Source organism: Heterodontus francisci, chromosome 16 (assembly GCF_036365525.1).
Source record: "Heterodontus francisci isolate sHetFra1 chromosome 16, sHetFra1.hap1, whole genome shotgun sequence".
NCBI classification, from domain to species: Eukaryota; Metazoa; Chordata; class Chondrichthyes; order Heterodontiformes; family Heterodontidae; genus Heterodontus; species Heterodontus francisci.
The window spans coordinates 17132545-17143810 of record NC_090386.1 but is presented as its reverse complement, the minus strand read 5'-3'; the positions used below and the strand labels follow the sequence as shown (position 1 = coordinate 17143810).

General features: G+C 48.7%; 1 protein-coding gene across 1 annotated transcript in view; it reads left to right on the top strand.

The window, feature by feature from the left end:
• LOC137377992 (zinc finger protein 40-like) overlaps positions 1-11266 on the top strand; it is a 471510-nt gene that overhangs the window by 235217 nt on the left and 225027 nt on the right. The gene's annotated exons all lie outside the window — the stretch shown is intronic.

Genomic DNA, 11266 nt, shown 5'->3' with positions numbered 1-11266 from the left:
ACTTTTCTTGTATGTTCATGTTGTTATGATTCCCTCCTACCTGCTGTTCCTCTGCACCATGTATTATCCAGACTGTAGACTCCTCTCAGGGTTCCCATTGCTGCTCTACACTGACCTTCACTTACTCTCTCCCCTGGTTACAGCAATTGACATGGTGAGAATGGGATCTCTCTCAAATCCCACCAGACAGTGACATATTCAATCAGTGCAGATATCCAAGATCACCAGCACACAGTACCTTAAACAAATGGAGGTATGAATAAAACTCAAGGGCTTCCAGAGCTGAAACAGAAGTGAAAGATTTTCTCTTCCAGACCCAAAAAGGGCATGTCAGAACTTCCATTTGCTGCACAATCCCGTCCCAGTTTCCTGAGCGAAGGGTTATTATATATTCATGTTTCCTGGGCCAGGGGTTATAATATATTCATGTTTCCTGGGCCAGGGGTTATTATATATTCATGTTTCCTGGGCCAGGGATTATTATATATTCATGTTTCCTGGTCCAGGGGTTATTATATATTCATGTTTCCTGGGCCAAGGGTTATTATATATTCATGTTTCCTGGTCCAGGGATTATTATATATTCATGTTTCCTGGGCCAAGGGTTATTATATATTCATGTTTCCTGGGCCAAGGGTTATTATATATTCATGTTTCCTGGTCCAGGGATTATTATATATTCATGTTTCCTGGTCCAGGGGTTATTATATATTCATGTTTCCTGGGCCGAGGGTTATTATATATTCATGTTTCCTGGTCCAGGGGTTATTATATATTCATGTTTCCTGGTCCAGGGGTTATTATATATTCATGTTTCCTGGGCCAAGGGTTATTATATATTCATGTTTCCTGGGCCAAGGGTTATTATATATTCATGTTTCCTGGGCCAAGGGTTATTATATATTCATGTTGGGCTCCCGACAAGACTCCAACAGCAAGGGGAAACCTGCCAATGACCCCAGGGAAATTCTAGAGAATCTCTCCTCAGTGTCAGTGATAATTTTACATGAATTATTCTTCATCACCGATTCTTCATCATTGACTCTCCGACCAGAGGAAACAGTCCTCAATCTTTATAACTATAGTTTACCATCCCTAGAATCATCCTGATGAATCAACACTATTCACAATCTATGACTTTAATGTTCTTTTCTAGAACAGGCATTGCTAACATTGTAGAATGATTGGAATGATATACACTGGGGTCAGTGCTGGGTACATTTTTGTTTTTGATATATGTAAATAGTTTGGACTTAAGCATAAGGAACACAAGCTCAAAATCTGCTGATAACAGAAAAATAGAAGAGTTGGTTAGCAGCTAGGAGTAGTGTGAAAACTTCCGGAAGACAAACCAGGTTAATGGGGAGGACAGACAGATAGCAGATATCATTTAAAGTGGAGAACTACAGGCAATATATTTTGGAAGGAATGTCAAGGAATGGGAGAATACACTCAATGGAAAGAAGGTTGCGGAACAACTGAGAGACTGAGGGGTTGATATACAACATCCCTGATAGTGCCCATGTGGGTAGCTAAAGCCATGAAAAGTCTAACTGCAGTTTGGGTTTTTATAAACGGGGGAATTGAGTAGAAGCGGATGTGGTACATTTGTACAGAAAGTGATCAGGCCAGTTCGAGCACTGTGCATCTTACCCAGCCCCTCTCAAGTCTGAATAACACCCATTTACTCAAATTCTGTATTTCCTGTCTGTCAGCAAACTTTTTATCTTTGCTGCACCATTTCCTCTTATACTATATGCCTGAGTTTCTCAAACAAGCCTGCTATGAGACATGTTATACAGCACCGTGGGAAAACCCCAGTGCATTACATGAACTGCATTTCCATTATGCATCCAATCAGTCATTTCTTTAAAAAAAACTGTAACTTTGACAGAGCTGGCTTGCCTTTTTAAAAAATCCACGCCAGCTGCCCTTATCACCTGTAACACTTCACAATCCTCACTAACAGATCTCAAATCATGAATTGTAGCTGTTTGCCCAGCTGAGACTGACTGCCTATAGTTATCAGGTTTATCCTTGTACACGCAGGATGAATCTGACACTTGGCAGCCCCATTGCACAGTTTACATATGTAGGGAAGAATGGGGAATTAGAACCAGAACCTGTGCTGACCCCACTCTGACTTCACTCAGCAGGCAGCAGGGCTTCTGACTAACATTCCCACAACCAATTCCCATTCTCCAGGTTTTTCTAAAAATTGATCTTGAATCCCCTCTGGTTCACCTACATTCTCATTTCCATTCCTCTGGGCTCTGTCTCCATATCCCGACAATATTTTCTCTCACCAGGATTTATCCAATACCATTTGAAGGCGACTATCAAATCAACAGTCACAACACAATGTTCGAAAAACTAACCGTCCATTGCATTAAACATTTTTCTTCATATCACCCGGTTCAGTTGTCAATCATGTTAACCCAGTGAACTCAGGTTCTAAACACATCAAACATTAGAAACAGTTACTTCCTCTAATAAAATCCTATAAAAAAGTAGCCGTGGGAATCAGTGGCTGGGGAACTTTACCCCAGTGAGAGTCAGCGTGTGTGGAACTGAACGCCAGTGAGAGAAGCGTGTGTGGAACTGTATCCCAGTGAGAGTCAGTATATGTGGAACTGTATCCCAGCGAGAGTCAGTATATGTGGAACTGTACCCCAGTGAGAGTCAGTGTCTGTGGAACCATACCCCAGTGAGAGTCAGTGCCTGGTCAGTGTGTGTCGTACTGTACCCCAGTGTGAGTCACTTTGTCTGAAATTGTACCCCGCTGGGAGTCAGTGACTGTGGAACTATTCCCTGGTGCGAGTCAGTGCCTGGGGAACTGTAGCCCAGTGAGAGTCAGTGTGTGTTGAACTGTAGCCCAGTGAGAGTCAGTGCCTGGTGAACTGCACCACAGTGAGTGTCAGTGTGTGTAGAACTGTGTGCCAGTGAGAGGTAATTTCAGTGGGAGTTTACCCCAGTAAGAGTCAGTGCCTGGGGAACTGTAGCCCAGTGAGAGTCAGTGTGTGTAGAACTGTACCCAGTGAGAGTCAGTGCCTGATGAACTGCACCACAGTGGGTGTCAGTGTGTGTAGAACTGTGTGCCAGTGAGAGGTAATTTCAGTGGGAGTTTACCCCAGTGAGAGTCAGTGCCTGGGGAACTGTAGCCCAGCGAGAGTCAGTGTGTGTAGAACTGTACCCAGTGAGAGTCAGTGCCTGATGAACTGCACCACAGTGAGTGTCAGTGTGTGTAGAACTGTGTGCCAGTGAGAGGTAATTTCAGTAGGAGTTTACCCCAGTGAGAGTAAGTGCCTGGGGAACGTTACCAAAATGAGAGTCAGCGTGTCTGGAATTTATTTAGAGATACAGCACTGAAACAGGGCCTTTGGCCCACCGAGTCTGTGCCAACCATCAACCACCCATTTATACTAATCCTACACAATCCCATATTCCTACCACATCCCCACCTTCCCTCAATTCTCCGACCATCTACCTATACTAGGGGCAATTTATAATGGCCAATTTACCTATCAACCTGCAAGTCCTTAGCTGTGGGAGGAAACTGGAGCACCCGACGAAAACCCACACGGTCACAGGGAGAAATTGCAAACTCCGCACAGGCAGTACCCAGAATTGAACCCGGGTCGCTGGAGCTGTGAGGCTTTGGTGCTAACCACTGCGCCACTGTGCCTCATTAATTGTACCTCATTAATAGTCAGTGTCCGTGGAACTGAACCCCAGTGAGAGTCAATGTCTGTGGAACTGTACCCCAGTGAGAGTCAGTGCGTATGGAAATCTACCCCAGTGAGAGTCAGTGTCTGTGGAAATATACCCAGGTGAAAGTCAGTCTCTGTTGAACTGTACCCCAGTGACAGTCGGTGCCTGGGGAACTGTACCAAAGTGAGATTCAGCATGGAAGTGTACCCCAGTGAGAGTCTGTGTGTGTGGAACTGTACCCCAGTGAGAGTCAGTGCCGGGGGAACTGTACCGCAGTGAGAGTCAGTGTCTGTGGAACTTTACCCCAGTGAGAGTCTGTGTGTGGGGGAACTGTACCGCAGTGAGAGTCAGTGTCTGTGGAACTTTACCCCAGTGAGAGTCAGTGTCTGTGGAACTTTACCCCAGTGAGAGCCAGTGTCTGTGGAACTTTGCCCCAGTGACATTCACTGTGTGTGGAGCTGTGCCCCAGTGACATTCACTGTGTGTGGAGCTGTGCCCCAGTGAGAGTCAGTGTCTGTGTAACTGCACCCCAGTGAGAGTCAGTGGCCAGAATTTTACCGTTAGGAATCGGGTCCGGGTCCCCAGCGTCATCACGCACAGACGCAATTTAACCAGTGTAGGAAGTCAGGCGAGATCGAGTCTGCTCACCGCCCGACTACAATCAATTGAAAGCTGATTAAGGTACTTGAAAAAGCAATTGACAGTAATTTTACGCATGCTGTCTGATTTTACGGCCTCAAATCGGGTCGTAGGGCATCAAATCAAATATATAACTTACATGTCACCCAGTGAACTTGTAGTGATGTTAAAGTGATTTCTTAGATCGTTTGCCAGTGCTCATTCGGGTGGATGATCCCTCGCCACCAGACTCACCATAGGCAGGTGGATGATCTAGTTGCCACCCTGTTTGTGATGGCTTTGGTGGAGGTCCACTGCATGCTCGAGGCCGTGAGGGCCGCGGCATCTCAGGGCTCTCCTGATAAATATCATGAGCACCCTCTAACACCCTGGGATTTAGCGGTGCACATGTCCCTGGCAGAGGGAGCTGCAGGATGCAACCTGAGAGGAGCTCCCATATGCGATCTGCTGCCCCTGTGCCCTCCTGAGGCTCGGCTGGTCCTCAGTGGTAACCTCAGAGGGATGAGCCACCTCAACCTGTCACCAGCACATCAGATTCTGCTCTCTGTTGCTCTGGTCCAGGGAGGCCACACTCGCTCTGAGGTCACGAATTGCATCCAGTACTGGCCCCTCTGCTGCAACTGCCAGTCTGTCAATGGAGGAAGCCGGATGTTCAAATGCCTGAGTTTGCTGAACTCATACACACATGGATGTCTCCAGAGTATGAGTCATAGCGTGCAGCATCTCAGGCAACTCTGTCAGACTTCCATGCACCGCTTGTTGCTCCTGAAACATCGCCTGACGAAAGGATGATCTCAGAGGCACATCATCAGCTTGCGGCTCTGCACTGGCCTGGCATCCCACTCTCCTCCGAGTGTGTGCGGCATCGGCCGATTCTGCCTTTGGTGGCTGGCCTGGCAACTGTGCTGTGCTCACACCTGTATGTGAAAGCAACTCCCCGTACACGCTAATCCCTACCGATGTGTAAGTATCAGTGCTGGTACTCGGTGCTTCACTAGGATGTGACGGTGCATCCTCTGAGGTCCCCTCCTCCACCTCAGAGGTGGATGGGAGGGCAACGGAGATGCTTCCTGTCCCATGCTGTGTTTCACCAGTAGGGCAAATCATATTGATCAGTTTGATCAGCAATCCAGACCTAAGCACATGTTTTTGACTCCATTATCGTCACATCTGTGTGATGTCACATTTGATGGCAAAATTCAGTGCATTATACAATCACCACACCATTGGCCCACAGAACTCCCCCAATATCCCTCACCCCCAACATACACTCTGACACCACATACTGGGTCACTCACTCACATGGCCATGTCTACCGGCTTCGCCATCGGAAACGGCTCGTCCGCTTTCCTGCCCTGCGATTTTCAATGCATCCTCCTCCATTCCACTCAGGAATGCCTGACTGGCAACGCCACCACCTGCACGGGAACTCTCTCGGGAATTTTTTTTTTTCTTTTTTTAGAGATACAGCACTGAAACAGGCCCTTCGGCCCAACGAGTCTGTGCCGACCATCAACCACCCATTTATACTAATCCTACACTAATCCCATATTCCTACCAAACATCCCCACTTGTCCCTATATTTCCCTAACACCTACCTACACTAGTGACAATTTATAATGGCCAATTTACCTATCAACCTGCAAGTCTTTTGGCTTGTGGGAGGAAACTGGAGCACCCGGAGAAAACCCACGCAGACACAGGGAGAACTTGCAAACTCCACACAGGCAGTACCCGGAATTGAACCCTGGTCCCTGGAGCTGTGAGGCTTTGGTGCTAACCACTGCGCCACTGTGCCTTCTTTTCCGAATTAAACAAATTAAACAGTCTGTGGAACTGTACCCCAGTGAGAGTCAGTCCATGTGGAACAGCACCCCAGTGGAGTCAGTGTCTGTGGAACTGTACCCGAGTGAAAGTCATTGTCTGTGGAACTGTACCCCAGTGAGAGTCAATGCCTGTGCAACTATCACCAGTGAGAGTCAGTGTGTGTGGAACTGAACCCCAGTGAGAGTCAGTGTCTGTGGAACTGTACCCCAGTGAGAGTTAATGTCGATGGAACTGTACCCCAGTGAGAGTTAATGTCTATGGAACTGTACCCCAGTGAGAGTCATTGTCTATGGAACTGTACCCCAGTGAGAGTTAATGTCTATGGAACTGTACCCCAGTGAGAGTCAGTGTCTGTGGAACTGTACCCCAGTGAGAGTTAATGTCTATGGAACTGTACCCCAGTGAGAGTTAATGTCTAAGGAACTGTACCCCAGTGAGAGTTAATGTCTATGGAACTGTACCCCAGTGAGAGTCATTGTCTATGGAACTGAACCCCAGTGAGAGTAAATGTCTATGGAACTGTACCCCAGTGAGAGTTAATGTCTATGCAACTGTACCCCAGTGAGAGTCATTGTCTATGGAACTGTACCCCAGTGAGAGTCATTGTCTATGGAACTGTACCCCAGTGAGAGTCATTGTCTATTGAACTGTACCCCAGTGAGAGTTAATGTCTATGCAACTGTACCCCAGTGAGAGTCATTGTCTATGGAACTGTACCCCAGTGAGAGTCATTGTCTATGGAACTGTACCCCAGTGAGAGTTAATGTCTATGGAACTGTACCCCAGTGAGAGTTAATGTCTGTGGAACTGTACCCCAGTGAGAGTCATTGTCTATGGAACTGTACCCCAGTGAGAGTTAATGTCTGTGGAACTGTACCCCAATGAGAGTTAATGTCTATGGAACTGTACCCCAATGAGAGTCAGTGTGTGTGGAACTGCACCCCAGTGAGTGTCAGCATGTGTGGAACTGAACCCCAGTGAGAGTCAGTGTCTGTGGAACTGTACCCCAGTGAGAGTTAATGTCTGTGGAACTGTACCCCAGTGAGAGTCATTGTCTATGGAACTGTACCCCAGTGAGCGTCATTGTCTGTGGAACTGTACCCCAGTGAGAGTCAGTGTTTGTGGAACGGTAACCCAGTGAGGGTCAGTGCCTGAGGAACTTTATCCCAGTGAGTCAGTGTCACTGGAACTGTACCCCAGTGAGGGTCAATGCATGTGGAAATGTACCCCTGTGAGAGTCAGTATCTGTGGAACTGTACCCCAATGAGAGTCAGTGTGTGTGGAACTGCACCCCAGTGAGTGTCAGCATGTGTGGAACTGAACCCCAGTGAGAGTCAATGCCTGTGGAACTGTACCCCTGTGAGAGTCAGTGTCTGTGGAACTGTACCCCAATGAGAGTCAGTGAATGTGGAACTGCACCCCAGTGAGTGTCAGCATGTGTGGAACTGAACCCCAGTGAGAGTCAGTGTCGGTGGAACAGTACCCCAGTGAGAGTCAGTGTCTGTGGAACTGTAACACAGTGAGAGTCAGTTTCTGTGGAACTGTACCCCAGTGAGAGACAGTGTCTGTGGAACTGTACCCCAGTGAGAGTCAGCGTGTGTGGAACTGTACCCCAGTGAGAATCACCGTGTGTGAAACTGTACCCCAGTGAGTTCAGTGTCTGTGGAACTGTACCCCAGTGAGAGACAGTGTAAGTGGAAGTGTACCCCAGTGATAGTCAGTGTGTGTGGAACTGTACCCAGAGAGAGTCAGTGTGTGTGGAACTGTACCCCAGTGAGGGTCAGCATGTGTGGAACTGTACCCAGTGATAGTCAGTGTGTGTGGAATTGTACCCCAGTGAGAGCCAGTGTGTGTGGAACTGTACTCCAGTGGAGGCAGTCTCTGTGAATCTGTACCACAGTGAGAGTCAGTGTGTGTGGAACTGTACCCCAGTGAGAGTCAGCATATGTGGAACTGTACCCAGTGATAGTCAGTGTGTGTGGAACTGTACCCCAGTGAGGGTCAGCATGTGTGGAACTGTACCCAGAGATAGTCAGTGTGTGTGGAACTGTACCCCAGTGAGGGTCAGCATGTGTGGAATTGTACCCAGTGATAGTCAGTGTGTGTGGAACTGTACCCCGTGAGAGTTAGTGTGTGTGGAACTGCACCCCAGTGAGACTCAGCATGTGTGGAATTGTACCCAGTGATAGTCAGTGTGTGTGGAACTGTACCCAGAGATAGTCAGTGTGTGTGGAACTGTACCCCAGTGAGGGTCAGCATGTGTGGAATTGTACCCAGTGATAGTCAGTGTGTGTGGAACTGTACCCCGTGAGAGTTAGTGTTTGTGGAACAACACCTCAGTGAGAGTCAGTTTCTTTGGAACAGCACCGCAGTGATAGTTAGCATATGTGGAACTGTACTCCAGTGAGAGTCAGCTTGTGTGGAACTGTACCCCAGTGAGAGTCAGCATGTGTGTAACTGTACCCCAGTGAGAGTCAGTGTGTGTGGAACTGTACCCAGTGAGAGTCAGCATGTGTGGAACTGTACCCCAGTGAGAGTCAGTGTGTGTGGAACTGTACCCAGTGAGAGTCAGTGTCTGTGGAACAGCACCGCAGTGAGAGTCAGCATGTGTGGAACTGTACTCCAGTGACAGTCAGCATGTGTGGAACTGTACCCAGTGAGAGTCAGTGTGTGTAGAACTGCACCCAGTGAGAGTCAGTGTGTGTGGAACTGCACCCCAGTGAGAGTCAGTGTCTGTGGAACAGCACCGTAGTGAGAGTCAGCATGTGTGGAACTGTACTCCAGTGAGAGTCAGCATGTGTGGAACTGTACCGCAGTGTGAGTCAGTGTGTGGGCAAGTGTAACCCGTGAGAGTCAGGATGTGTGGAGCCGTGCCGCAGTGAGCGACTTTTTCTGTGGAACTGTCCCCCAGTGAGTGTCAGTTTGTGTGAAACTGTCCCAGTGAGAATCTGTGTCTGTGAAACTGTATGCCAGTGAGTGTCAGCATGTGTGGAACTGTACCCCAGTGAGAGTCAGTGTCTGTTGGGCTGCACCCAGTGAGAGTCAGTGTCTTTGGAATTGTACCCAGTGAGAGTCAGTGTGTGTGGCACTGTACCCCAGTGACTGTCAGCATTGTGGAACTGAACCCCAGCGAGAGTCAGTGTGTGTGGAACTGTACCGCAGTGAGTGTCAGCATGTGTGGAACAGAACCCCAGTGAGAGTCAGTGTCTGTGGAGCTGTCCCCAGTGAGAGTCAGTGTGTGTGGAACTGTACCCCAGTGAGTGTCAGCATTTGTGGAACTGAACCCCAGTTAGAGTCCGTGTCTGTTGGGCTGTCCCCAGTGAAAGTCAGTGTCTTTGGAAATGTACCCAGTGAGAGTCAGTGTCTGTGGAACAGAACCCCAGTGAGAGTCAGTGTCTGTGGAGCTGAACCCCAGTGAGAGTCAGTGTCTGTGGAACTGAACCCCAGTGAGAGTCAGTGTCTGTTGGGCTGAACCCAGTGAGAGTCAGTGTCTTTGGAAATGTACCCAGTGAGAGTCAGTGTCTGTGGAACTGAACCCCAGTGAGAGTCAGTGTCTGTGGAACTGAACCCCAGTGAGAGTCAGTGTCTGTTGGGCTACCAGTGAGAGTCAGTGTCTTTGGAAATGTACCCAGTGAGAGTCAGTGACTGTGGAACTGAACCCCAGTGAGAGACAGTGTCTGTTGGGCTGTTCCCAGTGAGAGTCAGTGTCTTTGGAAATGTACCCAGTGAAAGTCAGTGTGTGTGGAACTGTACCTCAGTGAGAGTCAGCATGTGTCGAATTGGACTCCAGTGAGAGTCAGCATGTGTGGAACTGTACTCCAGTGAGGGTCAGCATGTGTGGAACTGTACCCCAGTGAGAGTCAGCATGTGTGGAACTGTACCCAAGTGAGAGTCAGCATGTGTGGAACTGTACCCAGTGATAGTCAGTGTGTGTGGAACTGTACCCAGTGAGAGTAAGTGTGTGTGGAACTGTACCCAGTGAGAGTCAGCATGTGTGGAACTGTACCCAGTGATAGTCAGTGTGTGTGGAACTGTGCCCAGAGAGAGTCAGTGTGTGAGGAACTGTATGCCAGTGAGAGTCAGCAAGTGTGGAACTGGACCCAGTGACAGACAGTGTGTGTGGAACTGTACCCAGAGAGAGTCAGTGTGTGTGGAACTGTACCCAGAGCGAGTCAGTGTGTGTGGAACTGTACCCAGTGAGAGTCAGTGTGTGTGGAACTGTACCCCAGTGAGAGTCAGCATGTGTGGAACTCTACCCAGTGATAGTCAGTGTGTCTGGGACTGTACCCAGAGAGAGTCAGTGTGTGTGGAACTGTACCCAGTGAGAGTCAGTGTGTGAGGAACTGTACCCAGACAGAGTCAGTGTGTGTGGAACTGTACCCAGTGAGAGTCAGTGTGTGTGGAACTGTACCCAGACAGAGTCAGTGTGTGTGGAACTGCACCCCAGTGAGAGTCAGCATGTGTGGAACTGTACCCAGTGATAGTCAGTGTGGGTGGAGCTGTACCCAGTGATAGTCAGTGTTTGTGGAACAGCACCCCAGTGAGAGTCAGTGTCTTTGGAACAGCACCGCACTGATAGTCAGCATGTGTGGAACTGTACCCCAGTGAGAGTCAGTGTTTGTGGAACTGAACCCCAGTGAGAGTCAGTGTCTGTGGAGCTGTACACCAGTGAGAGTCAGTGTCTGTGGAACTGTACCCAGTGAGAGTCAGTGTCTGTGGGACTGTACCCAGTGAGAGTCAGTGCTGATGGAACTGAACCCCAGTGAGAGTCAGGGTGTGTGGAACTGTACCCCAGTGAGAGGCAGTGTGTGTGGAACTGCAGCCCAGTGAGTGTTAGCATGTGTGGAACTGAACCCCAGTGAGAGTCAGTGTGTGTGGAACTGTACCGCAGTGAGTGTCAGCATGTGTGGAACAGAACCCCAGTGAGAGTCAGTGTCTTTGGAAATGTACCCAGTGTGAGTCAGTGTGTATGGAACTGTACACAAGTGAGTGTCAGTGTGTGTGGAACTGAACCCCAGTGAGAGTCAGTGTCTTTGGAAATGTACCCAGTGAGAGTCAGTGTGTGTGGAACTGTACCCCAGTGCGAGTC